The sequence below is a fragment of the Labrus mixtus genome, chromosome 6, assembly GCF_963584025.1.
Source record: "Labrus mixtus chromosome 6, fLabMix1.1, whole genome shotgun sequence".
NCBI lineage: Eukaryota > Metazoa > Chordata > Actinopteri > Labriformes > Labridae > Labrus > Labrus mixtus.
In genome coordinates, this window is record NC_083617.1 from 18,430,627 (window position 1) to 18,458,273 (window position 27,647).

Consider the following 27,647-nt stretch of genomic DNA (forward strand, 5'->3'; position numbering starts at 1 on the left):
AGAGGAGAGTCTGTAACACTGACTCTAAATATTATCTCTGATATTTAATGGAGGAGTTTAAGTTGTATATGAAACCTGTTTGCCCTTAAAAGTATTGGACCTGCATGGGTCTGTGATCTATGGTGCAGGAAATCAAGGTTAGAGGGCACTTCTATTTTTCCAATAGCTCTGTATGCACATGTAAGAGTGGAGTTTCTACCGCCCTGTATAGAGCACTGTTAACTATTGTCCCACGTTGTGATGCAAAAGGGTTCTTGAGTTTCTATTCATCACTGCAGCACATCTAAATGAATCATTTGAGTAAACCAGAAAAGAGAAGTAAGACACAACTGAATTTGGTATTCCATCTTTGGAAACCATTTTTATGTAATGTCAAATTGAACTGGCAATGATGTTCCAAACTACAAAAATGACTGACATGTCCAAATATATTACAAAACATTTTACGGTTTGATCTGCAGTTGAAAAATGGTAAAGCACACTGATTTATGGTATACTCTCAACATGAACAGGATACAATGGAGATACAAATCTAATATAGCGCAATTAGAAGCCCACTGCAGGAGAGCTTGCTTTTCACTGGTTGTAACTGCTGAAAGTGAAGCGACTGCTTTCCATCAGACTGAGTCCTGGATCACTGAAACAACTTACTGGGATACTGGGATTGAACTGAGTCATTGTTAAGCTTTTCAGTTGCACTGCTGCACTATGACAGGTCAGAATGTCTGCTGTGAGAAAAAAGGCCTGCTCTGTATTCATAACAATTCTGCAGCTTTTCTCAGGTGATTATTATGGCCTGAAAACAAAAGAGCTCTTCAAGCTAATTGTGGACATTGGCATTGACAAGAAACTAAATCTTATTTCTGTTAAAGGAGTATTTTAACAATGGGAAGATTGTATGGGCTTTCCAGGTGAAAGTTGAAAAATAATACTGAATTATTACAGGAGAAAAAAGGGCCTCTGATTGATGCTTCCTCTCATGTGTTCAGCAACATGCGAGGGAAGTTAAATGTCATTCATTACTATAACAAAACAGCTTGAAAGTCAACAGTTTGAGCTCGTCAAGGCTGGTTGTTGTCGTAACCCAATTCACATTTCATGCACAACGTTAAGAAGACCTAAACAGTCATCTACCGTGGAGTCTCCCTTGCTGCCTCTCCTCCAGGTTTGTTGTTCTCAGCTTTCACTGGTGCAATGTGAGATGCCAAATAAGTGTTGTGTGGGAGCAGGAGAACAAAACAAACACAAACAAGCACAGTGGCCCTGTTTTGAAGACACAATATGACTCACGTTGCAGTAGAAAAAAAAAAACCACTGCATAAAAGTTGTCAGACTTCCGCTCAGGGATCAGACGCCTCTATCACGATCAAAGCCGAGCATGTCAACAGGTCACCTCAAACACCGACGGGCTTTTCACTGTGCTAAATGTGTGGTCATTTAACATCCCTCCATGCCTTTGTGACCTTAGCTGACTAAACTGTGACAGGAGGCAGCCACGGTCACAGCAGCCGGAGGAGAAGAAGATAATTAAAAGAATAGAGGCTTAACATGGTGACATTGTCTGTGTGTCGTGCTCATTAGGGGTGGACTGTGGAAGTGAGGAGTAGCATAAAGAAGTGATTAAACGAAGCAGAGTGTGGTTAAAAAACAGGCGACGGGGAACACAATACAAGTACGCAGAACAATGTATAGACATAGCCTCCTTGTAGTGTGGCCACAAGCGCCGCAAAAACCACTGTTATATCTCTCCTTGTCATGTAGCACTGAGCAGTATTAGAAGTTATTGTATGCAGTTAACACACCCTCTGTTTTGCCCCTGCTGTTCTTCGCTGAGATCAAAACACATCAGCGTTGCTTCACAAGGCTCCGAGGAATGAGTCTAAGAACGGATGAGAGACTGTCGGAGGGTATTGAAGAGTTGCATGCCTTCTAATTAGCACCGCACTCATTAATTAAAAGAAAACAGGAAGAGATTGCATGTGCCTGCATAAATGTATGTGTGTGTGTGTGTGTGTGTGTGTGTGTGTGTGTGTGTGTGTGTGTGAGCATGCGTATGTGTGAATTCCTCACATAATGCATGAACAAAGCAACACAGAGCAGAGCAGGGTATAAATATAAACATGCCGCCTGGAGGATTACGAGTTTGTGCATGGGGTATGTGTGAAAACTCAGGAGCTGGTGCTAAAACACACACATACATATGCAAAACAGAATGTGTTGAGAGATCAGGTCCCTTTTGTTTCAAGATGTTGAGAAGTTCTCCATGTATGAGAGACAACATGCCATTTCCTCGTGACTATAACAGCACACACTGTCTCTGGGTTTTTGCTAATATATAGACTTTAGACTTTAGACTTTTTATTGTCCCCATGGGGAAATTCCTTTTCACAGCACCTTATCCGTCCAACAGACAAATACCCACCAATATAGCCAAACAAAAGTAAAAAAAGCTCTGCCAACTAGTCCTTGACAAATAACCTAAATGTACCGTGAGGAGCTTTTAACTGGTTATGAAACAGACTGAGATTAATACTGATGCCTCTACATGACCTACAAAAGCAAACAAGACCGTCAGGAATTGGATGAATCATTTCTTTTCACAAATTTTTAATCATGAGTCACTTTTCAGCATGCAAACTGGAAGTAAATATTAATTTACATTTTGCACAGGAAGGATTGAATGTGACTGAAACTTTGGACTGTTAAAATGCAGCAGGGAGATATTCTTCTTTTCATTAGAGAAAACTGTTAATGGATGTACAGAGTAAGATAAGCAAACCAAGACAAGATCAGCACCCGACCAACGTCCACCAAAGTAGTTCTAACTTGAATTACTTATATTGTCATCAAAATCGTACAAAGCACACAATAGTGTGGCATAGAAGGAAAAGTCTTAGTTTTAATCATAATCTGAATACTTATATATATACTTATATATTTACAGTAGAAAAGAAACGGCATTCATTCATTTCTAAAGAAGTTCATCTTGCATATGAATCCATGTTTTGAAAATAAAGCTTTGGTTCTCTTTAGCCATAAAGTTCTTTTCAGGTCATGTACACACAGCAACATTCATACTTACAAGCTGCTCTGTCGCACTACAGCAGCTTCTGTTGGGGTGAAAAGTGCTCAAGTGCACCTCAGGGATTTCTCCTGTTAATGCTGATTCTAGGCTTCAAGTTTTACATGCAGTAACCTTTAAAGCACAGTTTTAAAGGTTTGATCAAATGTATCATACCTATAGACTGTAAATATTAATGGATGAAGGCTAAGTGACGTCAACCATTTGTTACTGCAGGGGGCTTTGGAGTCACATCGATGGCTGTTGCCATTCTGGAAATGCTGTCTCACCCTAACTTTCAGTCAACCTGACGACAGACTGAGAGCTGGAGCTGAGGCGGGTTAAGAGTGTCTTTACAAACCGCCACATTGCACCCGCTCTGTCAATCAAGTCAGCTAATGTACGTGCCTTGTTGTGAATAACGTTTATCCTTCATGAAATCAAAATCGATGAGTCATCAAAAAAGTCAACCCCTGTACAGTTTGTGCCAATAGAGACATGAGCTAAACAGACCAGATTTTGGTCTTTGTACCAGGCTTTCTGAAGCTTTTCTTGGTTGTGTATGTGACTTCCAGTGCTTCTGCAGCCAGCCTCAAGTGGACACTTGACGAACTGCAGGATTCGCACTTCCACATTGGCTTTATTTTTCAACACAAGAGGATGCCACTTGGTTATACCATCTACAGACATAACCATCCAGACATTTGTTTGGTATAAATCTATAGGATTACTCGACTTTGATACCTCAAAAGAACTGAGATCACATGAGGACAAACAACAGTGGGGCTAACATAAATCATTAACTGGACGCTGTCCTCATGTTGAGTGTCTGCAGTGAAGTACAGCCCTGCTTTTTACAGAATTTGTCCAACCCAGTGCACTGACCTCTGGCAAATGGAGATGGATTCCTAAAATGTTCTTCTCCTTAACCGGATTGTTATACTGCTCTTCCTGGGTTGTTAGAAGAGAGAAATCATTTATTGTGTCTGCAGATTGCTGCCTCAGATACTAAAGATGTGATACAAATAAAATAATGAGGCAATTTGCTGTGTCAAGCTTCCAAAGATATATTAGATCTCCAAACAACTGCGTGTCTCTCCTTGGCAGGGGAGACGTTTATACCCATATAATACAGTGAGGCCACACGACATGGGCTTGACGCTCTATTAAAACAATATATGCCACCGTGCATTGGTCTGACTGTGACAGAATGGGCAATGATCTTCAGATTGTGGGCCATTTTCTCCGCACGAAATTCATTTTTGAGTAAAATAGCCGATACACCACCGGTAAACTGAGCAACAAATAACAGGAAACAACCGAGAAAAAGTGTTGTTTCTGTCATTTCTGGAGCCAGGCCTTACAGCAATCAGTTCAGTAAGGATTTCAGAAGGTTTCTTTTTTACCAAGACAGGCCAATAACTTGTGCACAATGGTTTGTGCACCAACGCCTCATTTTCAAAATGTTCAACAGAACAAATATAAACCCCAACATTTCAGCGTATTGCTTATTTATTCTCATTTGCTGATCAATTGTTTTTTTTTTAAACCCTGCCCTGAAGTGAAATTAAATTTTAAGAGTGGACCATTTTAAAATGACTGCATACACTACTCTTGTGGAAATCAAATTGTATACTTTCTGGTTAAGATGCTTCTCAGGTGAAAATCCTTATAGGCTACTACCAAGCAGCAATCTAAGGTGTAGAAAAATGAAGAGTAAGCGTGTCCACTTGAGGCTTGTGGCTCCAAATGTTTAGGTTACACGGTACCTTTTACACAACTATCTCTCTCACTGGAGTTTTGGGCGAGCAAGCGGCGAGTCAGCTAATTTCAACAGGCTCTCTTAGCTTCTTTAGTCTGATAAATAAACAGCTGTGGCCAGTCACAACCACAGACAGAATACTCGTCAGGTTGTGAAGCTTTTCATAACTTGGTGTTTTTCAACACATCAATCCTCTCTAGCTCCACCCACATGTCAGAATACGGTCACTTTAGGCCCCAGGAAGCCGACATTGCTGTCATACTCTTGGCATTAAGTACACAGGGGAGAAGCCAGCGGGTGACATCAGGGTGGCTACATCCATAATTTATACAGTCTAGGGCTGCTGTTTTTTAGCAGACTCCACTCTAGCTCTACTCAAGGGTTTCACAGGATCATTTACTCAATCGTGAGAAATCACTCACAAAAAAGACACAGATTAAGTCATTAACCAGCTCAAGCAAGTTCCTATAAGGCATAGGTTTCTTGATTTAGTAAGGGTTAATGTTACATTAACATAACATGTGTGCAGTTTACAATGTAACATATTTTATTATTAAAAACATAGGGGTTAAGCTGAGAAAATGTAGCTCAAGACTCAGTTTGTTACTATGGATACTGATAAAGTCCTATTGTTTGATGTGTCAAATCCCAAAATGATCCGATCTGTCTGTTCGGCTTTAATAGCATCTTGGTGCTCTGAGATTTGTTTAATCAGACCTGCAGACAACCAAATACGACTGACAACCAGACTTCAAAGGAGACTGGAGATGATTACTTTTCTACTTTAATGACATTACATATCTCTCAGCCGTATATGTGTTTCCATTCATTTCCCCCTTTTCTTGATGGGATATAAAATTGAAATGAAAATCGAGCTTCGCTGGGTATCAAGGGAAGTCTTTTCTCTAATTTTTTCCCAGACAAAGTGATTGCAATGCATCGGAGGCGATCTTACAGTTTATGAGAACCAGACAGGGTGTGAAACTCTCTGTGTGTATTGCCTGTATATGTTTATGCACATGTCTACTAAGTTTTGTTTCACAAATAGACAAAAAAAAGATCCATGTCCGTGGGAAAGACTTGTGAACATGCATATCCATGTGTACGTTTGAGTGCTGACGAACACAATTCAAAGGCTCTCTCAAAGACAAACACTGATTCCAGCACAGCTTTGCCATCATTCAGACTGCTCTTTACGAAAGGATTGCATACGGCATATCATTTAACAAGAACTGAGACACAAACTTTTAAAAGATTATCTCAGACAACATTAATTGGATCACTGTGAACCCAGAAAATTGACTGCAGAGCTTATTGGAGCTTGAGTTATACAGCAGGCGATGTGCTTGTGTCTAATTGTGGTCCAATCTAATTTGAGTTTAATTCCTGCAAATGGCCTCTATTGAGTTACAATTACTAAGGTAAGAAGAGCATGTTCCTTCTCTAATGTATTTAAAAAATGTATCTTTTTGTGTGTGAGCCAAATTCTCTGAGTTACTGTTGTGTTAAATTGTAGGAAGGACCACTTTGTAATAAAATGTATGTGAAAAAGCACAAGCTTAACCTTCTGTTTGATATATCAACCTAAGTGAATTGCCAGGTGTAAAGGCTAGGAAATCAAACTTTCCCCAAAATATGATAGTCATTTCACCTAAGTCAATTTTTTTTACAATGTCACCTTTCTCACAAAAAAAAATCCTGTTCTTTTCTCTTTGGGTGACATGGTTCAACTACTGAGCCGATCTCATTTTTAAATAAAACATTACTCCAGCTGAATGTTGCACACATGCCATGGTGTTGGAGTGCGTGCCCTTTCCTCCATCCCACCATGACTCCAGTGAAACCTCTGGGCCACCTCTGAACCGTTCTAACAGAAGCAGGAAGTTACTCAATAATTCACAACCTGCTGATGCTAAAATAAAACCACTAATGCATTAACTTATATTTAATTATTTTATTTTACCAACCATCTAAGTTTCTCTTTCAACATCCACTTTACATATTTTCTACTTTATTTAACCAAATAAGACAAACTGGGAATTTGGTACCACAGAGACATAACAGAATAGTCTTCCACCAAACTCACTATTCATTGGACCAAACCAGATATGGAAAAGCAATTCTCCTTGGAATTGCAACTAAAGTGCTTCATTAGCTCATCCAGTATCACTCAGCGGAAATACAGAGATACATGACAAACAAATAACAAGAGAGGACATCTGCCCTCCATAGAAAGTGACAGCACTAGTCTTGTATTCAAATGATCCGTGTAATGTTCTCCTAGAAAACATATTCTTTATGGTCATGTCAAAGATGGCAGCCAGAGACCACTGTCATTGTCTGCTGATCAATACGTGTTCCTGATCAGTAGTGAAGAAAAAAAATCTAAGGTTAGGTGGGTTTGCATACACGTCTTATGGCTTCTTAAGCAGGAACTGTGATTTCTGTGAAGAAAACTGTGAAGTTGGGTTTCTTTACACCACTTAGGTAATGGATATGTCATTTACATGCTTTGTTTCCAAAATCCTTTTAGTGGATGAAATCTGACATAATTGTTATTATATGATGTAATCCATCATAAAACTTCAGTTGTATTAGCCTCATTCTAATGTCTATCCATCAGCGTTTCACAAAGTCATGTTTTCACCACTATATAACTGGTGTTTCTTGTAAGCACAATTGCTATTCTGAGCATCACACCTGTAGATGAAACACGTTTGTGGCTATGGGAGCTCGTGCAGGTTCCTGTTGTAAACTGTACAACATCTTGACTGTAATTTAGCTAGCACAGTTAACTTCTTTCCCAAATTGGTCATACATGAAAAATAGAGCTAATTCTAGGTCATCTGAGGGATTATTTAAGGTCCAAATGAATGCTGTCCTTTATGTGTACACACATTTAAAACTTCATTTCCCTTGACTGTTTTCTTTTCTTAGCCATGATCTTAAAAAGGTTAAAGGCAAGAACAAGAAACTGAAGAGATGATTTAAGATGAACTAAAAATGCAGCACAAGAATACAATCTTAGCCTACTTCATAAAGTCCTCCATGCACACCTAAGCTGAGCTCTTTACTTCAGCAGAAGTCACCAAAGTACCTGTTATAGAAGACTATCATGTTGCTCTATAAATACATGACTCTGTCTTATGCAGCGATCTTGATACGGGCTGGAAATACCATTAACGGTGAGATAACACTTAAATCCGAAGCCTTATCTCTTTGTCATTCTGCCCCTTTCCCCATATCTTTCCCTGTCTTTGACTTGTTCTCCTTATGAATATTAACACTTTATCACTTAGTCCACTTATCTCTGTGCTTAATAAATCCCTCCCTCTAAGTCGCTTTGATTACATGCTTTGTTCCCTCTATCGACAGTAGATTCGGCCCGTATCTCCTCATTGCATCGGAATGTTAAAAAGGGTATTGAGGTACTAAGATCGATTAAATTAGCTGTTATCTCAGCCAGTTACGACACATTTTTACCCCGATTATTTCCCCCGCTCTGTAGTCACAACCTGTAGTGTCATACACAATCATATCCATACATTTATTTTTTATCCAAGGCTTATGACTAGCTTTTTCTTGATGAAGTTCATACGAACAATTCTGCAATTTGAGTTTTTATAGATCCTTGTTGCGCAAAGTAAAACCACTAGAATAATGCTCACTAAAATTAAGCTCTGATTTTACCCTTGCTTGACAATGATTGTTCGTTTGTTTTCTAAAAGACTGTTCTTTGTCTGTTTTACATAGTTTTGGCCTGGCACCGTGTGGTTATAACCAAAGAAAAGGTTACTATAGGTAATAATACTAGAGAAACAATGACATTTCAAACATCAAGTAGCTTCCTATTTTTAGTTAGCAGTTGGATAAATCCATTTCTCTTTTAACATGACAATGCTCACAAATTGTTTGATTCCCCCATCAACCCCAAGGGGCTTTTTTTTCTAGCTCCATTCACTCATCAGTGTAGAACTGAACATTCACAGCCACCCCCTCCTCAACTTTCAACCAAATCAGTCCTATAACACAACATATCTCCAATAGTGGCTCTGAGTGTCTTTTATTACCGCAGATGGGTCCAAATTGGCTCCTGATTACATGGGTTATAAACCAAATACAGTTCATTACTTTTTCAGTCCATTACTTAAGTTAGTAAAAAAAAAGAAAAAAAAAAGGTCTCCAGTGACATTAGGATGTTGTGTTATAAACATTCTTAAATATGGCTGTATAAACTGGACGCAAGCAAAAACTGTTAAGAATAGTTAAAGCTTACCAGAGCTTGAGAAGTTTCAGACATACAATATGTTTACCATAACCTTCTCTGCCCTGTCCCTTCTTATTATTTGTATTAACGAGTGTTTCACCCTCTGTGTTACTTGTTTTCTGATTCATATACTGCAGTGGCCTTTGGCTGTTGAAACAATGGGAATAGTGGCCTTGGCTAAATAAGGTGCCAAGGGGGCTGAAGCTTTATCACTTACTAATTTCAGAAAGAAAAAAAAAACACCCAAATGCCAAAGGGGGCTTTGTGCATGAGAGCATGCAGTTGAAGAAGAACAGGCTCCTGAAAGCTTTGACCTTTGGATGAAATTAGGCAGCTGAAAGTCCGTCAGGGTAATCAGATAATTAAACTCACCCCCTTTCGGCTTCTGTTTCGGATTATTACGCGTCCCTTCGGAAATATTTTTTCTCACTGTGAAAGTGTCACTCGCACGCTGCTGATCCTGTTAGAGGGCACAGCTAAGAAGGCATTTGGCATGGATAATACTTCACAAAGGAATTTTAAGTTATAAACCTTCTGGAAACTGGCAGCCACTTCGTCTACCAAATGTTGATGCTGGGATTTAAAATGTTCTTATGCATGTAAAATGTAATTTCACTGCTGGAACAATGTGCCTTTGCTCTGAGGAAGCATGAGCTACGATAGTGAAAGAAGCTTCAAAGACAGTCGATATGAGATTAGAAATAAATCCTGCAGGAAATCTGAAGTGAATGTGTGTGAAGGTAGGCGATTAAAATCACTAAATTTATACTTGCACTGATAAGACGATCCTCAATGTGTACTCAATTTACAGGGAAATGGAAAAACTTAGTTTATCTGTAGACAGGCGTCATTTGTAGCTTCAACTGTATTTTAACTAAATTAGAACTCTTCAGTAAAAAAATCTCTTTGAAAGCTAATGTTCTCATGGTTAATATTTTGACCTAAATTTGAATAACAGGTTCAAGTTTGAAGATTATTTTTGAACTAGTCTTTTATTAATAATAACTTAATATATCAACTAATGCACATTGGTGTATTAAAATGTTTCAATAACTAAAAGTAACTTCTTGATGTGTAGTTTCATTGTTTTGCAGCTACAGTAAAAATACCTAACTAATATTAAGAAGCAGCATGATCCATTCGGTCATTATTTCTGACATGAAGCACCCGAGAGCACGACCAACTTGAATTAAAAATCTTCAAATCTAGGAAGAGGCTGTTCACTCTGAGTGCTTGTAAGCAGCATCATGCTGCAAGCCAATTATTTATTTTGGAGAGACAGTGAAATGGTCCACATGGAGCACAGGAAACGACAAAGAAATGTTGAAAAGACAAAGCAGATACTGTGATGTTGCACTGAGCAAATCATGCTTCCTGTCAGTGACAGGTGCAAATAAAGGTTTAAGTAAGGAACTGTATCCCCTGATGTGCTGTCAAACATGTTCCAAATCCACTCAAAATTACACTCTAACTTTGGAGGGGGGAAAAAACAGGTTTAATTTTGACGTTAGGAATGTTTTTTTCTTCTTCTTCTGGAGCCTTTCAGTGTTCATCTCATGAAATAATAATCATTTTGACCTGACACATAGTTTGTTATTTATGTAACTTCTATTTACAGTTTTATTTATCTCTGCCTTGGGAAAGCATGACTACAATATGTGTCATGGATGCGATCCACCATATGAAACTCCATAACCTCCAGGCAATATTTTAGAGAATTTTAGCTCAATCAAAACCCAACCGGAGGCCACAGAGAGGGATTATATGATTTGACATTACCAATTTTTCAGCGACTCCCACAGTTATGATTACGGACTTTGGCGTACACCGTTCCCCCAAACCTGAGTGATAGATGTCAAAATCATGATAAGCAGCAATTATTATCCCAGCAAAAGTCCAATCGGTTCCTGAGATATCACACTTGACAGGTGCTCATTTCAACTGATGGCATCAGTAATTCTCCAAAGATATCATGACTATTCAAGAATACCAAATAGAATAAAAACCATTGCTACCTTTTTTAAGCAGCTAGAATCCATTCTTATAATTGCTGAATAACAATATGAAATCAAATATTAAAATTCAGAGAAGTTATGTATGTGTAATGTTCACTAATAACTGCTGTATTTGTGTTTTTTTTAAAGATTGCTAGCTTTATACAGGTAAGACTAAATACTGTCAGTCATGAAGGGATGATGGTAGGTTGATAAAAAGATGATGGGGTTTCCTGTTTGTTTGTTTTTTTCCTTTTGCTAACAATCATAGTCACAGTCTCAATGTGAAGCCCCTTTTCTCTCTAGCTGCGTCCCACATGGCAGTTTACTCTGCAGAAAGTAATAAAAGAAGGTTTTGGACAAATATGGAACCCTCACTTGCAATAAAAACTCAGAAATAGATGCTATGTTTCATAACTTTACATCATTTTCATGAACTGAATTTTAATGCAATACAATTCGTATGACATAATTTATCCTGTTTTAACTTGGACCCACCCTACTCTGGCTATCAGGCATGTGGTGGCTGACAAGAGCAAACAAGTTGCATCAGACATACAAATTTCAACCCGAAGAAAAGGCTCCTTCAGGACCAACACATTTTCAGAAATACATAAAAATGATCCGAACTACTACAATGGAAATGTGCTTAAGAAAGCCCAAACTAATGCATTAACAGCAAATGTGCTGCAGAACCATCAACAGCACCTTTTCCAACTGCTTTTTTCGCAAAAGTGAACTAACTAAGCATCATCACTTCTTTGTACATTCATATTGATTCTGTGACAGCGTGATAATGGTGTCCCAGTCTGGGAATTCACATGGTGTTTTGACGTTGAGGAAGCACAGCACAGCGAGAGCTCCACATAGGCACACAGTCAGACATGAACGCACACACACAGCACTGCGCTCTCCCGCTGGCTCTGCTGAAACCGTCTCCTCCCTGTAACATGGTACAAAGGTGGGATTACTTCCTCCCACCATTATGCCTGCGACATTCAGATTGAAGTAAAAAATGCCAGGGGTGTCAATATCAAAGCTTGGAAAGGCAGTGTGAATAGGGTTATACAGTAGATGCAGTGTCAAAGAAGACGTAAAAACAAAGAAGACAAATGCTGCAGAGAAAAGCTGTAATGACAACAAAGGTTCTTTGGGCCTGAAGGGGGTGCCATTTCATGCAAGTTTCCCCTGTTCCCTTTGTTTAGGACCTTAGCAATCTGTTGAAACTGCAAAGTTTCCACATTTGCAGTCCTGTTTTTTATTATGTCTTTTACTTCACATGTCACACTTCAAGAGTTTCTTAGTAAATCTACAGGACATCTAGCGCTCATAAAAGCGCTTTGGACAAATCTTCAGAAGCTATTGGAAGACATTTCTTGTCCTTCAGCCTGTCATATTATTGATTTTTAAGGAGAAAACTGAAATCCAGGCTTCATAATACAAAGCTCACATGTCAAAAAACTGGTGTTTCACTCGAACACATGATATGAGAGCTTCAGTCGTTGTTCTTACATCTGTTTAGGTCTTAAATAAAGCAAAAATACTCAAGGAGGATGAAAAGGAGTTAGACATACAGAAGGGTTCTTTGCTAATTGGGGGAACTCCTTTTATCCCCACCAATGCCAACTTGAACAACGATACATTTTCACCACACAAAAGACTGCCGTAAAGAGGACAGTGAGGGGAAAGAAAAAAAAAAAAAGCTGCAACAACAGAAGCACAAGTGAACCTCCCAAAAATCTGTTGTCAACAGCTTTTCTTTAGAGGAGAGGGGAGAAAAGCTTAGTCTGAGGACAAGAAAGAGGCGAGGGGAAATAATTACTACATTACAGCAAAAGCCATTTACAGAAGGCTTCCGCGGTGCCGCAGGACTGGCAAAATGTAGCCGCTTTATGTGACCCAAAAAGACCTGTGAAACACAGCCTGTCTAGATTCATCATTTCTGGGAAGAGGGGAAAGAAATGAAAGAAGGGCTGCCTTTGCTGCCACCAAATGTGTTTTGTTCTTCCTCGCCCTAGAGTAAGTTAAGAGTGTAGTGGTTTTTAGACCAAGTCTTAGGAGAGGGAGTAGGATGAGCAAAGAAATGAGGCTGGCAACTATTGAAAAATATGTGTTGCATGATGCTTTCTTTGGGGTTGAGGATTTCTTACTTACATGTTTGGCTAATGTATTTTTTTTGCAGTCGGGTAACTCAACGTAGCACAAGAAGCTTCTTCATATACAATATAATGACTGCATTGCTTGGAATCCTTGTAGAGCAGGTCCCGACTAGACACACACATGGGGAAAGCTGCAGGTTGTTTTGACAGGAGTTGGTAACAGTGACATAAAGTCACACACACCATATCATTAAGACAAAGCTTTTGACTTACTATGCCTCTGCCTTTATGAAACCATGCATATATTTTTGACATGTCTTGTTGTTTCTTGCAAGTTTTTTTTTTTTAAGTAATTGCAACAAAGGAACAAATGGAAGTATTACACATACCGTCTATATTTTAGTCTTAGAATGTCATCTTATAGTGTTAGAATTCATTTTATTTGAATATTTATGAACCAGATTTTTGCATTTCAAATCTAAATTTGGACTTGCAGCCCCTAAATTCAACATTTATTTGTGGCTAGATGAAAGACTGATTGACCCTGATTTGGTCCAGGTGTGTTAAGGTGTTAAGGTGTTAAGGTTGTCTCACCATCAGAGATAGTGAGAGGTTCTCTCTGTGTTTCTTGTGTCCTTTAGTATGTGTGATTTTGCATTAGCACCACTTGACTTTCCTCTTTGTGTTTACTAACTGTTTCCAACAGATCTAGATGTGTAGTTGTAATCTAGTTTCTTGTCAGCTGCTCGGCAGTGGTGGTTTTGTTTCTAGCCTTGTTTTTATTTAGAAAGAGAGCATTGTTGTTTGGCTAGTAGCTTTTTGTTTTTTTGTCCCCTCCTATTTAATCGCTTACAATTTGAGATGTGATAACATTAAGATACCCGGGGTCCACAATGGCATCCCACCTTCCCAAACCCTTACACTCTCGATAAGTGAAACGTTGAAGTCAACATGTTTTAGTGTTTAAGAAAAGGACATTTCCATAACTCATGTGACACATGTATACTAAGGCTATCATTTAATACACTGTAAATATCGGTTTATCAAAATGATATATAAAAAAATCTGAATACCTCTGAAAATTCTGCTCACAATGAAACAAACATTCCTCTAAGATTTTCTGAAAAAAAAAAAAAAACTTCATAGAGGTTGGACCTCTTTTCTGTCTGTCCTCTAAGTGGAACTCAGGGAATCATGTAAACTTGACTGTGCCATGTTTTATAGTGGGGAGGAAGGAAAAGACTGTGTGGGAGGAGAACAAGAAGACAGAGAGTGTTGCAGGCTGAGTAGATATACGGAGACAGTGCAGTACGTGATATGAACTCATAAGCATTGTGTGCACATATGTGTATGGTGTGTGTGCGTGTGTGTGTGCGTGTGTGTGTGTGTGTGTGTGTGTGTGTGTGTGTGTGTGAGAGAGAGAGAGAGAGAGAGACCATGAGAGAGAGGAGAGCAGGGGTGGCAGCTGTAGTATTAATTAGGCAGGTGAGATGAGTGGACTGCAGCATCATTACATTGGCAATTAGAGTGCACTCTATTTGCCTAGCTCGCCCCTGGCTTTGATAGAGAGAGAGCGACAGAGAGAGAGAGAGAGAGAGAGAGAGAGAGAGAGGTAGGAGTTGGGATTCTGAGCAAGTGGAAGAGATGAGGTTTGTAGAAAAAAAAAGATTGAGGAAAAGGTGGGAGAGAGATTTAAAGGGAGAGCGAGGATGTTATGTAGTAAGCGATTCATGAAAGGGATTTATGGCTAATCCCTCCAGTGATAGTCAGCTTCCATGATCTCCACTAGTATGCCAGTCACTCACAGAACAATGTGCTGTGTTAATGGGATGCAGCCGAGGTGACACATTTCCTGGATATTCCTTTTCTTTCAGTGCACGGATGTCGTCTTACAATCTGCGATGGATGACTTAAACTCTAAAAAAAAACGAGCAGATGCTTTTGTGATACAACACCACATTTCAGTGTCCCACCATTTCTTTTTCTCTCCTGTGTGCACAAAACACAAAGTTACTAGTTACACAACATAAAAGATGAAGGATTCACAAATAAAAGATCCAACCAAGAATGTTCCAAAAAGTAGGGCAGGACGAACTTGAACGGCATGATCAATGTGTGCAGATCATGACCTCATAACAAACCAGAACTCAGCTCATTTCAGTGTTATTAAACGCCATTTACTTATTCTTCAACATTTAAAAAAAAATACACTTGTGGATTAAAGTCAGATTTCTTCCAGTGTTTGCACAGATAAAATGATCCACATCTGCACACTGGCCAGATACATAGTTCTACTGTTTTGTTTTTGGTAGTTTGGAAGCATTAATGATTAGCCTTAAGAATTGGCCAGGATCTTCTTGAAACCTTTCATGTTTTAAGAAGGCTTAAAGTTGTTCAAAACAAAAGAGGTGAGAACTTGAACTTTTTTTTTTTAATTGGTGTGGCTGAAAAGATTTGATGAATATCAAACATGTTCTGATGTACAGGACATGAACAGAACTCATAGACTCTCCCAAAGCAAGGACCCACCTGATGCTTTTTTGAAACATAAAAAATTGTCAGGTGTTTTCTTCTTACTTTGAACTGAATTTCTTCTGTCAAAGCATTTTAAAGCAAGCAGCAACTCTGCCACGGCGAGCATTCCAGAGGGAAAAACTGTTGTTGCACAAAGAATGAGCTTTTTTGTCAAGCTTTCAGATGCATTTCAGTCACTCCGAAAACCTGTCGCTTGGGTTGTGACAAGCTCTGCTCCCCTGGGGGGTCGGTGGTTTGGATTAACAGGGTTGTCGTTGCCTCGATGTGTCTGTGCTGGTCAGGCGGTGCAGTGAGCGGGGGACGGAGAGCTGCAGGGAGCTACTGGCTCAGATGACTTTGGCTCTGTCACACCAAGGTCTCTGCTCTAACTCCCCGATAATGAGCCTGTCAGAGCGGTGTGAGCCATAGGAGATAGGCTGGCCCCCATCAACCTACTTTCACAGTCAGGGATGAGCAGCTCCCTGGGTGTGTATTGATGTGTGTGTGTGTGTGTGTGTGTGTGTGTGTGTGTGTGTAAATGTGTGTGTGTGTGTGTGTGTGGCGATGGTGGAATTGTTTATGGTCATTCCTTTTTTCTTAGCATTCCCAACAAACCTGATGTCATCTTTGCTGGTGAAGAGCGAACTGAAGTGCTCTCATGTTTGCAACAGGCTGCTCACTTGACCTTTATCTGGACTAAGTTCTATCATGCAAGCACTCAGCTGCAGAGATACAGGAGATCCAGGATATAGTTTTCAGCAAAATGACCTATTCAGATGCACTTTTAATACATGAAAAGTCTCGGTCTCAAAACAAGAAAATAATGTAAAAAATGGAAGATTTACTTCTTATTCTTCACTATGCAGCTTGTTTTTGTTGTTTTTAAGAACCAATTTATGGAATTTAACCCCAGGGAAACATACACGATCTTTGAATATTTTTTGCAGCAAACAAGCGACTCCTATTTTCAGTTTAGAAGTTTTCAAAACTTAATAATTTCTCATCTAATATGTAATACGTGTTGCTGTATTATATGGTTTATCAATTTTCTTCCAAGAATCTATACTTGTACAGGCATTTCTTCCAAAAACTCTTAAGGTTTATAAACAATTTTTGAATGTAGATTGTTCCTTAATTCAGAGGTATTCAAATATGTTTTACTACTGAAAATTATTTTAAAGTTAACATTATAAATCCACATTCTTGGTTGGTATAGTCACAGAAAACATCTGCCAAAATCCTGAAGTGACTGTGTTAATTGTTTTCTTACAGAGTTCAGGCTCAAATAAATCTCGTACAAGACAAAGGACTCCAAACACTACAGGGGCTCACTGTCGGTGTGTTTGCCTGAGCGTGTGCATGTGCGCGTGCATCTGTGTTTTGCCATAAAGCCTCCCTGATCCAGTGTTAACTGCTCTCATAAACAAGCACCTGCCAGATGTGAGCCTCTGCCCACAGAGGACTACGAGCGCCCGGCTGTGAGTGGAATCCATAACCAGACGTGTCCTCAGCTCGCTGCAGCCTTTTGTCTCGAACAGATAAGGCAAACTCCAAAGCCAAATACAGCTGACCTTCTGCTAAAGCTCAAGCTTTACTGTCCACAACAGAAATATTTCACCGCTCCTGGAAGGATGGACATAAAGATGAACAGATATGCAGGCAGTGCGGGGCAGATAGCGATGGGAGGGGGGCCTTAAACAGTAAAAAGTTCAACACCTGCACAGGGTACAGGCCAACTTATGTTCTCCCATGTGCAGTCAGAAAAGTTTAAAAGCATTAAAACACAATCTCAGAGGAAATTCTGTACAGACATGTTTCTGTATAATGAGAAAACCCACTGCTGCTCCATGTGTTCAAATGGGCAAAGGTGAAAACTTAAATCCTTTTTTTTTTTTTTTTTTTTTTTCCAAAGCCTGGCCTCTGCATTTCTTACTTTCTTGAACCATGTTCACGGCCGTTTGCAGGGAGGCACACTCTCCCTGACAAACTGCTTCAAGTTCTTCAATTAGAGAGTCCTGGCAAGAAATGCAGCTTCCCCTTGTGCACTATTGTATTTTCTGTAGCCTGTATTGATCTTTCAGGGGTACTAACTCCAAAAATATCAGTTGTAAAAGAAATATCAACCAGTAATGTTCTCTCACAATATTTGAATGTTGAACACCTTTTCTTCTCTTGACCGACTTAACTTTTTCTAACCTTCATTCAATTACTACATATTTAATATATGCGTTGTTTTTTTGCTGAAGCATTTTAGAATCATGAAAAGTTTGTATTTTTTAAGTTTTTTTAAGTTGTATTTTTAAGTTTTATTAGGCCCATCCCTCCAGGATTTTATAGCTTACAGAAAACTTCGTCAAAACAAAAAAATGACACATAGATAAGAGTGCATATCACATAAAATATGTATTTGGTCTATGAAATAGCTGTGTATTTTGTACAGATCTTTCTATATTGAAAACAGGAAATGATCAGAGAACGTTCCAGATGTTTTACTTTAATGTAACACAAAGTGTCAGATGCAGAAGCAAAATGTCAAAGGAAGAGGAATTATTTTAAAAACTCCTGTTCTTAAGCTCAAATTAAGTTTTTTTTAAAAGCCCATTGAAAGTTTTCTCAGGGCAGCACAAAATATGGAATGTAGGTGCACATATTGGCATTGAGGCATCCTTGCAATACAAAACCACGTAAACACGCTTGATTCAGAGAAGAGATGTTATGCCAGAGAGACTGAAATCCAAAAATGTCAGAAGAGGGTGCAAAAAATAAAAAGATGGAAGTGTGTAAAAAAATCATAGTATAAATTTACAGTCTGATGTCCCGCTGAATAACCTAAAATGCAATTTAAACTGTTGTTTTGTATTAGGTTCAAGGACTATGGCAGCACTCATAACATGGCCCTTCTCTCACTGCAGATATTGCTCCCTCTGCCTTAGTGGCATTTTCCCTGTAGCAAATAATAACTGCTCTCTAAACACCGTGTGTCTGACTTATATTGCACGGTAAAATGACAGCTGGGAAACATGAAAATTCAAGTGTTCGCTTTGGTCTCCACATTCAATAACAATTTTCTCTGCGTGGTCAGGGGTCCTGACTGTCAGTGTCTCCATCAGAGTGACACGGTGTTTCTCCGTTAGGAAGACGTGTCATTTCAAGGTATTTCTGTGACAGAGAGAGTACGGAGTGTAAGCAAATGACACATCTGTCATTCTTGAACCACCCACATGTGAACGCGATACACAAGGCCACACATGCATAAACCGGATACAAATAAATGTGTACATGCACATACAATCTGACTCATACAGTGTAGTCGTCAGCTCTTTTGAAACCAGTACTAGCTTTGTGGTGGTACCATGAAGCATCATTAGTTTGCTCATTCAATCTGCTGAAGACTCTCTAGTGCACATGGCAACATATCCATGACAACACATCCAGTTAAACACTCTCCTTGTATTGTTATGCAGCTTCTGTGGGCTGTTTATGAAACGTTCACAGCTATTTATGACCCTTTGAAAGGCAAGTCACGGCTAATTTAGGACAGAACGCCCCGCACTCATTGGTTGTAAATGTGTTATTGTGGCACGCATGGAGAGATATTCTAATATAATAGGCTGGTTGGTGGAAGGGTGCCAGAGTTGCGTGGCAGCTGGGTAAAGTATTCTGGCGGAGCAAATTAGCTCCTCTGTCACACAGAAACGGGGCTAGGTTGTGTATGAAAAGGCATGGCATGTGGCTTTGCTGCTGTTATAATGAAACGTACTACCTGTGCACTACAGCAAAGGGGTTAGCAGTCTTGTTTGAAGTGGGGAGCTGACTTGTGCAAGGGGGATGCATGAAATATTTGTGCACATTAACACGCCTGAAAAGCATTCATTTACCAATTTTGTATCTCAAGGAATCATATCTATTTGACTGGCAAAGATTAAAATATCATGCACATGTTATGTTACTTTTTGCCATGACAATTTCTGCAAACCAAAAGACAGACAACAGAAGAGTGGCCTTTTTTGGTTTCATTACACCTTCAGGTTATAATACAAATTAGGGAACAAGTAATGCTCAGCTGAGTGTGCACAGTCGCTATCTGGAGTTTGCCTCCTCAAGATACAAATAATTACACTGACACCTCCTGTGACTATTCGTCAAAAACAGATCTCTTGACCCTCTCCGTAGGAAGCAGTAGGAAGCCATTACAAGTGTCTGCAGGACTCAAATAACCTCCAAGAATGTACACAATAACCATTTCATGCAATCTGTTATTTTGTGTTGTTTTTGATGTTCAGGATAGTCCATTACACCTGTGAATTTTTTTAATTTACTGTATTTAAAAAAGCAAGTTCAACATATTTGACACAAACTTCTTCAAGACTGAAAAAGAGAAGGCGCACGTATCTCCAAAAGTCTGAAGTACCAATAAAGAAAACATTAATAGTTACTAACAACCAATGCAACCCCCTTCAACACGCCCCTGCTCTGGGGCGAGTTAGCACTCCAAGTCTTGCGAGAATCGGAGTGTCCTTTATTGGTGGCACTCAGATGGATTGGTGTGTCCACGTGTCTGCGATTTGGACAAAGACAGACGAATGAGTGACAAAAAAATGAGAGAAAGAAGATGGAACAAGTCCGAAGAGTTTCCAGAGTGATTGACACTAAGTGGCATTCCCTAGTGGGGATAATAGACTGGTCTTCATCAGCCTCCATCCAGGCCTCGGGACCTTGCGTGACACAGTTTACTCAATGTCGATAACCCATTCCCAGGCGGAAAGAGTTGTCCCTCAGTGTCACCGTTTCAGAGAGAGAGGAGGGAGAGAGCGAAAGAGAAAGAGAGGACCTAGTTTTTTTGTTTTGTTTTTCACATTGTCTCCAGGTTTAATTATCCCTTTGGCAGGAATACTGCACTCATTATTGTTGTGGATGCCAGCACACACAGACTTAGGGAGGATTTTCTCCTCTAAATTTCTTGAAGCTCGGATCAACTTTTGACCCGGCCTGCCGGTAATTGGGCTGCTTATCGGCGCATGTGTCATGTCAAGGTGCTCGCAAAGCTCCAAAGGATGTGCTAACATTCAGAAGCTGTGTGAAAATAATCATTTTAATTGCAAACAGACCAGAAGAGGTACATTAGCAGTTATTCAATTTTAGATATTGAAGTAAACGTGACTTGAGTGGGGAGCATTTTAATTGATGTACAGGGGCTTCAAAAGGTTGTGTAAAGTTCAAGGCTGACAAAGCTCATTATGACGATAAACAGAACTTGATGCTGCATCTCTTCCACTTATTAATCAGCTGTTTAAATTTGTATGCTTGCTATAGGTATGCTTTGAAATACAAAAAATGCACAAAATCCTCCTTATTAGAAATGGATGATGTCATGTAGTCTATCAAAACCATATTATATGGCAACAAGTTGCATGTTAAAGAGACACAAGCACCAAAACGGAGGGTTCTGAGAGAGCTGGTTTATACAGGGTCACAAACCTCCTACACAGATGTTTCATTTAGACCACAAGGGACTGTTTGAAAAGGTAGAAACGGAGTATAATACGTCCTCTTTAACCACCATATGAAACTGTATTAAAAATTCAACTTAAATCTTTTGTTTGAAAGCAACGTAAAAATTGGTTAGCCAGATAACGACCAATCAATAATCACACCTAAAATTCAAATTCATTATTTATTTGTCTTTTTTATTCATGTCTGTCTTTGTAGCTTCAGTAAGTCCAAAATGGAAACAACCTTCTTTAAGCTTAAGATGTCCACCGTCAAAGCTTTTTCTTTAACTCCTCACCTTGCCAGAACGGCTTACCCCTGATTTAAACATTTGAAGTATGAAACCTTAAATTGATTGATTCTACATACATACATACATACATACATACATACATACAGACAGACAGACAGACAGACAGACAGACAAAGTAGATTTTTCCATAACTGTTTCCATGGAAACTAAAGTGAGCCCTGTTCTTCTCTATTAATCGAGGTATAGAGCAAAGTGAAGGTGTCAGTGGCTCTGCTTGTTTGTGTGTTTGTGTGTGTTGTCATTTCATTCATTTTAGCTCTCACCATACTTCGATGGCCAGAGAAAATCAATACCACATGAGTCCATTAAAGTTTCTATTGTTGTCCAAACGCTGCAGCTCTCTTGATTTTTATTTCATGCTCGATGTGTAAAAATACCATGTGCTCGAGCTGTTCCTGTTGCTGAGCCGAGTACATTTCCGTTTTTGAGAGCCCTTCCCAATCTGTTCACAGAGCATAGATCACTTAAGCCCTGTTTAGAAATCGCACTGCAAACACTCTGAAACATTCCCAATAGATCTCTCCCAGTGTCTTCAGTTTAATGAGAAAAAGAGATCAACAAAGCCAATCAGGATGTTTCAGCAGGAAGCACAACATGATACTGTAATTAGGACTTGTGGTGTGGCAATAAGAGCAGAGTAAACAGTGACATACAAATCGATCAAATTGTCAATACATTTGTCTTTGACGTTCTTTTTGTTTTTGTTTTGCTTTTCTGTCCCTCTTTGTGTTTGTGTGACTCCCTCCTTTGAAATAACCTCCATGGCTAATGATCTGCTGTGACCTCAGCGATCCTTAATTGAATAATAAATGAGCAGATCTTATCCCAGGCTCATCTCCAGCAGACTGAAGAACACACACATACACGCACATACACACAAAAAACACTATCAAAAACACACACACAACACACACTCCAAGGTCATACACATTAAGGAACACAATGCTAACTTGGTGTCTGATCTTCAAAAGACTCAATGTATGTATTTTATGTCAATGACATGAAACATATATAAATAGCTGTACACACATCACAGGGTAATTACAAGGTCACACAGGAAAATGTGCAAACAAAATGTTGCTTTGTTTTCCAGTATTGTATTTGTTGTTCATTTGGTGCCTGTTTTGAGGTAATGCTGATAAAGTAATGGAAAATATTATCGTTAGTGTGTATATTGTGTTTTATTTTGAAATTGACAGTATACTCTGTACGTTTCCTTTTCTGACTTCCTGTCCAGGTTGTTTTATTCTGTCGAGCTTGATGTGTGCCTTCAGCACACTCGGTCGAAAATAGACCTGCCGCTTATTTGAAACAGAGAAGTTACAAAGTGTCAAACAGCCCCATGATCTTTTTTTAACCTAAGTAGTGTGTTGAAAAAAACATTTTGTGAAATATTTTTGCACATCCAAAATCATCCAAAGAATCAAGCTTTACTTTGAAAGTCTACGTAATTGTTTTTTTATTCCTTATTTCTAATGTGACGGCCTTGTTTTGAAAGTCTTACTAGCAGTTGAAGATGTATTATAGCAAACTTGACAGTTGAGCCCTACAAGAGCACAAGTGACGCTAGAGAGTCATGACGTCATCCAAGCTTACCTATTTGACGAGCTAGGAATGAGATGTTGCCTAAACATAGTGAATATTTCCTAATTTCTCACAAGAAAACATTATTCCAAATGGTATCTGAGACAGTGAGACCTTAAAACAACTGAGGATATTAGACCCAACAACCACAACCTGTAGTAGGTCCAAAGAGACCCAAACTGACATTGATCACCAACACAAGCAGCCATGGAAAGCTTCACTTCATACAACTCTTAAGAATATTTTTTATCTGCTTATTAAAACAGACCGAAAAGTGATACTAATGTCTGCACATGAGCTACAAAGAGCAAACCAGACCATAAGGAAGAAGACAGATTATTTAGTTATTTTAATGTGGGTTACCCCTGCCAGCTTGGTCTGTGTCAGACGAGGACATTATCAGCGTGCTCCAGAAACAGCCTTTGTTTACATTTTCCTCTGAAATGATTCACAGTGACTAATATGTGGTATTGATAAAAAGGGCAAAGGTGGAGATTATTCATCAGAAAACTTTATTTACACATGAGCAGGACAAGATCTGCAAAGAGATACAATGTGCCATAAGTTCATCAGAGGAGCTTTGAGGAGCAGTTACTATTCATTACAATTCATTTATTCTACGATTCTACAATTCACTTAGCAAATACTTTGCCAAACTGATGCACATCTTAGAGTAAGTCAAACACAAGCGAGGATCTAGAAAGGAGGAAACAATGTCAGTAAGTGGAAACAAGCAGCTTTAACAGGTAGTGCACGGCGGCCATGCACATTTTTTTTTTTTTTTTTTTAAATCGTCATCATCATCGACAACATTGGCAGCTTCTAATGAGTACTCTGATCAACACCAACACCATCCTCAGTATCATCAAATCACAGCTCAAAAACAACATTGTTCATGTGATTATTATGATCAACAACACAATAAAGATTAATAGCAATCTGTTGGGATCCCCTCTGGTTGGGCGTAAAACTTCTGCAGCATCAAAGACTGAGTGAAATTTGATGTGGAGGCTATTTAGCAATCTATAAAGACATTTAGTATGTGTGTAAACTTGAAGTTGAGGTCTTTTGCCTCCCCTGGTTTTGAGTTATAAAGTGTTTCCATCCATTTAGTCGGCATACATTTATCATACATGTTGCCTCAGCTGCATGAATCAAACAAATAGCTGCTGTTTTGCACAACCCGTACCTTACTTCCAACATTTCAAAAAAAAAAAAAAATCCCTTGATAATAAGCAGTAATAAGTTAAATTTCTTAAGATGTCTAGTTGGCAATTAAAGGATAATATCGTCTGCCAAAAGCAAGGCAAGAACAGAAACATTACTCACTCCTAAGTTATTTCCTCTAACTTGAATCACTTGATGACACAGATTTTTTAAACATTTTTAAATCACAGGATTTATGTGCGAAATAAAAGCTTGCTACCCCGTTGTGAAATAATCTTATGCAGCAAGCAGAGTGAAAATACAAAGGGTGATTGAGTAGCGCTATTTGGGTTTACGGTGGTCCTTGGTGGGTGTGTTTGCACTGCAACTTGATTTCCATAAATTTCTCAGTAAGTAAGATGAAAGCTGTGCTATTAACTCGAGCAACTGAGGAGCGAAGAATTCCCTCAAAGAGCAATCTTACTTAGCATCAAGGTCAGAGCAACACTTGAGATGGTGTGGAGTTTCTTTTTTTTTTTTCAAAATGGAGATTTATATGAAAAATAGAGACAGAGGAAGAGAAATAGAAAGAGAGAGACCATGGCCAATAAACAGCTTGGACGCAGCAGAGACTTCTGGGTAGGGGGCAGTTTTATCAGAGCTGTTCAGGGCTCACATTACAGCCCCATAACCATGCTTCCACTCCCTGATCAACTTAATGGGCAGACTGGGGCTTTAGGCCCTCTGCCATCGCTCTGCACTTCCACACATGCATGGTCACACATGCATGCATGGATACACACACAGTAGGTACACAAATAAGTGAATTAAGCAACTGGGAACCACAGATATCACAGGTGTCCAGGCAAATAGAAAGAGAGGGAGAGGTTAGATAGAATGGATGGATAGAGAGAGAGTGAAACAGACAGAGATGCTGACTGAGAAAGTATGTGTGTGTGTGTGTGTGTGTGTGTGTGTGTGTGTGTGTGTGTGTGTGTGTGTGTGTTTTTTTATGTGTGTCTGTGAGATTTGGACTGAGAACGAGCTGCCAGCTGCCGGGAGGTTTGGCATTGATATTACAGAGTGAGGTTGGCCATGGGGCGTGACAGCGTCGACACTAAGTCCTCATACAAACAAGTACACACACAAACATACACACACACACAAACATGAAGGCAAAACATCAGTCCAGAACTGCCAAGCACCAGGGATCCTCCCTCACTCACAGCACTTTGAGTGCTAACTGGCATAAATGTTCAGCGTGTGACTGTGCACGTTCAGTGTGAGTGTGCGTTTTGGCAAATCTTCCCTGAAAATATAGCTAGCTAAGCTTCCAATTAATTTGCCCTATTAGCAAACACATCTAGCTAGTAGAAAGGTTGTTATGCATAAGCTTCCTTCTAAATACAATCCCACTTCTTAGCAAGCGTAAATACTTAATGATGTGTCGCAACATAGACAATATTAAATATCAGAACATTATTTAAAGCTGATTTATGACAGATAGTCAAAATGACAGCAACTCCTACAATGCTAGAAGTCTTAAAGGGATACTTCACCCATTTGCATTAAGCTTTGTATCATTAGAAACCTGGTAGTATTTTTGAATGGTCGTGCATCCCGCCCTCATTTTCCCTTGAGATGGGAAATCTTTGTATTTCTGAGTCTGAAAAGGAGCTTCCAGTGACACAAAATGACGGTTTTAGCGTCACTGGAAGCTGTTGCGGTTAGCGGGGTGAAACTACAACGCTAGTTCCTCATATTTTCGACCACTGAAGCTACAGACCAATCAACTCGCCGCTATATTGCTATATTGCTATATTGCTGGCCGCCGCGGCGGTGAGGACGAGGAGTCCGGGCCGGCTCGAGCTGGGGCGGTCTGGTAGTGTCGGTGCTCTATGTGTTTGCCTATGGACACAGACATAGAGTCTGTTTTCAGGTAAAGGCCTGCATGCCTTTATTCACATTCTTCATATTTACAGCCATTTGAACATGAATACATGACTGAGGATCAGTAACTAAAGCTTAAAAGCTGCAATTTCTGCACAGTGCTGCACTCAAGAGCTGTGTTTTAAGAGAGTCTATTAAGCACAACAGTAATTAAACACAATACACAGGAGTATCACATTGCTCATTTTGTCCATCGTAATATGAGAGTTAATTTATTCAGCAGCCAGACATCAAAAACAACATCTACCAAGGGAATAATGAGAAATATGGGAATTCCACAACTGGAACTAAAATACAAAACAACCATGACATACTTATCCCGTAACTCTTATCCTAGCTTACCTGTTGGTTACTTTCTGTTCATTCATGTACATATTAAGTGAAGACAGCCCTTATATGAAATCTAGAAACAGCTGGGATCAGCTCCAGAGCAAGAGACTAAGATGGATGGACAAAAATGTATGCAAAACGTTTTACAATTTTCTAAATAAGTCTCAGTGCCTTCTGCTGCAAGAACATTGTTCTTTATTGTCTTTCTATTAGCGATGAACCAATGTCAGAGACACAAAAAATGTATGTCTGTTATGTCTGGTTAGAAGGCAGTTCAAGAGATTGCTGCACAATCCAGTGCGAATCAAGTAATTTGGGAGCTTGTTTGAGACTCATTAGATGAAGCGTTTTCCTTTTCAATTCAAGACTAACTGTGTTTTTTTATGACAGTTCCACATGATCTCGCCTTCCTAGTGTCACTTCATGTATTATTTTTAGTTTTTAACTGGCTCCAAACCAAATTTCCTCCTGAGAGCAATACATATAAATTAGTAGATTGATGGTAAAAATAGACAATGAGATGGACAGGATGTGAGCAGATAAGTGAATTCACTATGGGAATTGTCTGAGCATAGCATTGGGCTGAAGGCAAATCTTGGGATTTAGCATTTTTACTTTATTCCTACCATCAGTTATGGTCATGAGGTATGGGGTAGTGATAAATAATAATGAATTTTCAATTGCAAATGGCGCAAATAAGCTTCCTCTATATGTTGGCTGGGCTAAGCCTTAGAAACAGGGTGGGGCATATTGGTCATCTGAAGAGAGCTGGCGGTATATCTGCAGCTCCTTCGCATCAAAAGAAGCTATCAAAGGTGGTTCCTGCTTTCGAATACGATACCTCCTGGGGGCCTCCAGAATCTCCAACTGGCAGGAGACCCAGTGGTAGATCAAGATATCGCTGGCGGGATTACATATCGTACCCAGGCTTGGGATGCCTTGGGGATCCTTGTGGAGCAGGTGGAATATGTTGTTTGAGAGAAGGTTGCCTGGAATACCTCGCTCAGCATGCTACCACCACAACCCAATGCAAATAAGTGGGGAAAAGATTTTTAAAAAACATACTACACTGTTCCTCTTTAATGCCAATTTAAATGATTGTGTATTTCTTGGGGGCTTATTCCAACACTACGGCTT

At 39.4% G+C, this 27,647-nt stretch overlaps 1 protein-coding gene across 1 annotated transcript in view; it reads right to left on the reverse strand.

Annotated features, from left to right (window-relative positions):
• The window catches only part of LOC132975648 (pro-neuregulin-3, membrane-bound isoform), a 355,425-nt gene that overhangs the window by 64,870 nt on the left and 262,908 nt on the right, over window positions 1-27,647 (reverse strand). The window lies entirely within an intron of this gene.